Source organism: Equus przewalskii, chromosome 9 (assembly GCF_037783145.1).
Source record: "Equus przewalskii isolate Varuska chromosome 9, EquPr2, whole genome shotgun sequence".
In the NCBI taxonomy this organism is placed as follows: Eukaryota; Metazoa; Chordata; class Mammalia; order Perissodactyla; family Equidae; genus Equus; species Equus przewalskii.
In genome coordinates this window covers 70593083-70598834 of record NC_091839.1, presented here as the reverse complement: position 1 = coordinate 70598834, position 5752 = coordinate 70593083, and the positions used below count along the sequence as shown (strand labels likewise).

At 40.6% G+C, this 5752-nt stretch overlaps 1 long non-coding RNA gene across 1 annotated transcript; it reads right to left on the bottom strand.

Moving 5' to 3' along the window:
* On the bottom strand, window positions 1–4271 carry LOC139073402 (uncharacterized). The gene is made up of 3 exons (XR_011522097.1): window positions 4198–4271; window positions 832–961; window positions 1–335 (listed from the first exon to the last, which is right to left on the bottom strand). It is a non-coding gene; the product is annotated as an uncharacterized lncRNA (long non-coding RNA).
* Window positions 4272–5752: the final 1481 nt, after the last annotated feature.

Genomic DNA, 5752 nt, shown 5'->3' with positions numbered 1-5752 from the left:
TTTTAGCCCTCAATTACTTCATTCTCACGGGCCGTCCGGGTCCGGTGCGCATTCCTTCTGGTGGATGCTCCAGCCTCCTCGCCGGAGCGCCGGCCAGAAGCTGGGCTCGGGCTCGAGTCACCTGCGGAGACACGCTTCGGAGCCCGCTGCTGCCACCTGCGGGCCGAAAGCTGAAGAGCGGAGCCGCAGACTCAGGTGGCGGCCCCTGGGGCCTCGGTATTCAGGATTCGAGCATTAAGTTTCCTCTCTAGCCCCGGGCTTCTTGTGACAGCATTCCTGACTAACTGTCCCAGGAAGTGAAGGTGTTCTGCCGAGAACCGCCGGGGAACTGTGTCCTTGGAGTGAAGTGCCGAGATTGATAAGAAAAGAGAGCGGTTTAGGAAAGTAAATAGCAAGCATCTTCCCACACCCCCTTAAGAGATTAAGACTGATGAAACCACATCAAGCAAAGAGCTTTCCGTAGCAAGTGGGGTTTGGTCCCGCTGAGAAAATGACATTTGTGTAGGATAACATTATCCTGGCAACCACAAATAAGGATCCCAAAGGACTGCTTTCATTGAGTAAATATTGCGACCTAGCAGAATGACTAAATGTAACGAAAGTGAATAGGGCATAGAGATCCGCGTCTCTAGAAGCCTGGAACTGAATTTTCAGAAATGGTTTGTCAATCATAGCGGAAAAGGAATCTGATTTGTTATATTTATGGAATGTGGATATTTTATTACTATAATGAGAATGCTGGCGTTTACTCGCCCCATTTGTAAATGGGCTTCTCTGAAAAGTGCTTTTCAATGTTTAATGAAATTACAAGAACCCAGTATATGCTCTTACCCGCAGCAGGGCTTCGCAAGCAATAGCTGCTCCACAGCCTTTGGTGAAACTGAAGCCAGAGGTATCTAGTGGCAGATGTGTCTTTTAGTTGTTAACTTGCTGTCTTTACACGTTAGCTGTTCAGTGGCTGCTAGGGATGCAGGTATTTTGTATTGCCAAACAAAAAGAAAACTGTAAGTTCATGCTGAATATTGAAGAAGCTGCTGCCATATTGTGAAATACATTGTACTGCTTTTTTAAATTCATACTAGCAACAATGCATTTATGTGGATCCATCAATAGCCTTGCAGTGGTTTCCCTGCAACCAGCAACAGCCTGAGTAGTCTTTAGGCTAGACACATATAGGTAGAAGGAAAGCATATGCTGTGTGTAGCTGACTCTCAGTGGTCCCTGGTCTCTGGATGGGTACCTTTCAGTACATGCCCACCTTCTTTCTGCAAGCACTTGGGACTATCTGTCTACGAGCCTTTTCTGGCCACACGGAGGAGCTTGACTGAGAGTGCAGTTGCCGCCCTGAGACAACCCTCGCCCAGTAATGGATGGGAGCTGGTGGATCAATACGCCAGCTTTCTCAACGCAGAGATGGGGAACCCTGAGACTGCCGTCGTCTACACCATTAACTTCCTCACCAGATTGAGCCCATAGTGCCCGGAGTTGCCCACAGTGGTAACCCGCTCATTCATGCACTCTGAAATAGCTTCCTTTCCTTCCTGCCTCATTTCCCTTCTCTTTTACCAGTGCTTCCTGCCTTCACCTCCGAAACAAACCCCTTCACTCAAATCAGGGCTGCCTCTTGAGAATCGCAACAGCAGCCAGTCTGCAAGGGCTTTCATTCCTGATTTGGCGTCACTGGCACAGTATTCTCAGAACAGTGAACCAGACACAGGTTCAGTGTGGAGCACGTCCTGTGCGCATCCACCGCCTTACGCTAGACGTACATCGTCTCATCATTACTCATAGAAAGCTGATGAGTTGGTGCAATGTTCGTTTCAAAGATACAGAAAGTAAGATTTAGACAAATCGAGTATCTTGATGACGGGTGCACATGTTCTCCGTGGCGGAATTAGAGTGTGAAGGCACGTCCACGGGACATCAGAATCTGCTTTCCAAACCACGGTGCTGTACTCCTTTATTGTTATTTTACTACACTTCCCTGTCACTCTTTTGAAATTCCTACAGAGGTGATGACTTAAAAATATTTAGAATGACCACACATTTTTTTTTTCTCTTTTTTCCCCACCAGCTTTATTGAGATATTCTTTGATCTCTTAACTAAATTCATGTCACATCCTTCAGATACAGGAGAGGCAATGCCTGATTTATGAAAAGGTGCCTGAGTTAGGGAGGCAGTTCAGATCCTTATGTTGGCCATGCCCTTCCCATCCATTTCTTATCATCCCTGGAGCCTCAGTGGAAAAGACTATAAAGAGAATCCCAGCTGTCCCATAGAAGTGCATGATGCAGAGAGATGTCTCAGACTGGAATGTCGACTGCACCTTTATTAGAATTAAAGTCATACACTATTCAGCTGCATCAGGCTTTCATTGACTGTCTGGTGACATAACTATTGTTAATTATCTTGTTTCTGTAGGGAGAATGTGTTACATATTACACCTCTCCATCTGGCTGACCTTGGCATCCTGCTTTAAAGTACTTTGCAAGGTTATTTCACACCTATTATCTCATTTATCTCTCAAAACAACTCATGGACTGCGATAGGTACACAGCCACAAAGTGAGGGGCCTTCTGCTCAATATTCCATCACTTCAGCAAGAGCAAATCTCAAGCCTCACTTTGTAACACCTCTGAGCAATTTCACTCTGAGCTTTACTCCGTGCATTGTAGTTTAAACAGAAAGGCCCCAATTATCTTCACAATCGCAAAACCAACAAATTTAATTCAGTGACTACTTTATTAAAAATTGGATTTATTTTTGTTTGGAAAATAATAGTATTTTAAAAATAAATTTAAGAAAAAAAGTAATCACTCATAATCCTTTCATCTAGGGATAATCTCTCTGTCATTTCCCCACAAACCCTTTTGGTTTTTTTTTACAAAAATAGGATTATATGTAATATATTTTAATCTGCTTTTTTTCACTTAATAATAGGTCAATAACATACATCCAACTCATTAACTATTAAGCTCATGGATTCTGCAGCCAGATTGACTTCATATTCCAAGCTCTATCACTTAACCTGCCGTGTAACCTTAGACAAATCATTTAGCTGTCTGTGCCTTAGTGTCCTTTATAAAGGGAGTGAAGTAATAATGCATGTATATCATAGGCTTGGTGGGGGGATTAAGTAAATGTCAATATATGTAAAGCTTTTAGAAAAGTGCGTAGCACATATTTAACATGTAAGATTGTTAATTATCATTATTCTGCATATAACCTATCTTTAAAGACTATATGATATTCCAGCATAAGCAAGTATCCCAATTATTTAATTCATATCCTTTTCTTAGACATAGAGGTTTTGTAATGGGAGAAGAATGGCCCCTCAGATATGTCCACACCATAATCCCTGGAACCTATGAATATATTATCTCACATGGCAAAAGAGACTTTGAGTATGTGATTAAGAGCCTTGAGGTGGAGAAAGTAGCCTGGATTATCCAAGTAGGTCCAGTCTAATCACGTGAACCCTTCCCAGCTGGAGGTAGGGAAGGGGAAGAGGATAATGGAAGAAGTGGAAGAAGGGTCAGGGAGATACAAGGTGAGAAGTTCAACCCACCATTGCTGCATTTGTAGATGGACACAGGGGGCATGAGTCAAGAAATGTGGGCATCCTCCAGTAGCTAGAAAGGATAAGGAAATGGAATTCTCCTACAGCCTCCAGAGGAATGCATTCATGCCCACAGCTTGATTTTAGCTGACTGAGCCCACATCAGACTTCTGACTTACAGAACTGTAAGATAATTAATATGTGCATTTTAAGCCTCTAAATTTGTGCTTATTTGTTATAACAGCAATAGAAAACCAATACAGTTTGCTTCCAATGTTTCAATATTATAAAATTTTACAATATTTAAATTTATAGGTATGTTTTTGCCTATGTTATCATTAATTTCCTTATGGTAAATTCCTAGAAGTGAACTTCTGAGTCAAAGAGTAAGAAAAATTATGATGCTTTTGATAAATAATAACAAATTCCTGTGAGGGGTTCTATCAATTTATATCTGTAGGGAAAGTGCTTGCCACTGCCCTTAGGCTTTTATCAGTAATGGATATTATCATTTTTTTAAAAAACTTTCCCCTCTTCCATTTTAATTTGCATTTTTTGTGCACTGGTTATTTGTTAAATACATAGTAAGTGTGCTAACATGGACCGTGGCCTATAACTATATCACATTGACTCTCACCTTTCTGTGATGATTTCTCTCAAAAGTTCAATTCCATTTCTAATAATATTCTCCTTTGACAGATTCTGCAGTATAGAATATACAGATTCTACAGTGTAGAATATAGAACCTTAGCAATAAAAGCCCATTTATCTATTTGACCAAAAACCAGGCCTTTAGAGAAAACATTGAAGAGATGTTGATAAGCTGAGGACAAATTATGCCATGATAGAGACCACAGCTGTAGGTATAATTAAGGCCTACCCAGTCATGTTTTTGTATTTAATACCATTTGGGACATATCCTTCTAAATTAAATTATTTTCATTTGTAATTTATGTAAGTTTTACCTACAATATCAAGTAAAGTGCCATGAATATGCTGAGATTTCTACCTATTTGCCGGTGATATGTTGCATACATTGACTTGAATATTGGTAACATTTCAATCATACTTAATATGGGATATTCTAAGGCATATTAATACAATTATTTTACAAATGTAAGGCCTAGTTATAAACATTATTTTAGCAAATTATCTTACAGAAAGACTTGGAATTTTATGAATAAAAACGTTTGTCAGAGATTAGAAAAGCCACATTTTTATCTTTATATTTTCTTCTAATTTATGCTGATTTTTTTTAAAACATGACGAACTGGGAAATAAGTGTAAGGATAAGCCTAGAGTCCTGGTTGCTATTGGTGTGTAACACCCTACTCCAAACATGACAGTGGCTTTAAACAATGATTTTTATTATGCTCACGGATTCTGTGGGTCAGGAATTCGAAGAGGGCACAGTGGGGAGAATTTGTCTCTGATCCACACTGTCTGGGGCTTTTGCCGGGAAGACTCCAAGGCTGGTGATGGCTCCATGGCTGGGAGCAAGGATCGCCTGAGGATTCATTCACTCACATGTCTGGCATACAGGCTGGAAGAACTTGAAGACCAAGACTGCCGAGCAGATCACTTACCTGGGGCCTCTCCCTGCAGCTTGGCTTCCTCACAGCATGGCTGCCTATGAGTAGTCAGACTTCTTCCATGGCAGCTGAGGGCTCCAAGCACCAGGTTCCAGCAAACAAGGCAGAGGCTGCACTGCCTTTTATCACCCAGTCACCCAGCTCCACACTCACCACAGTCTATTAGTTAGAAGGTAGACACAAACCCACCCCACATGAAGGAGAAAGACCTAGATCAACACCTCTTAATGCTGGAATGTCAACGAAGTTGAGGGCCATGTTTTCAAACCTCCATTGTAACAACTGAATCATAATTAAAAGGAACTTACTGTTTCCTGAAAATTAAAATCGGTAAAAATTAAAATTTAGAAGTTAATGCTATTGTGTCACAATAAAAAAGTTACCTTTATACTAGTATCTCAGAGAAACCAGCTGATTGAATATAAAAGAAAGTGTTGCTCTGAATTAACCAGAATAAGAATAATAATAATTTGACTTTGGGTTTCACATGGATAAGGCAAGTAGAGAGAATATATTCTATCCATTCAAACGAGTTCACATTCTCAAGAACAAGTTAAAAGTTGGAATTCATTTCCTACAATTATGACATGAGGAATAGAG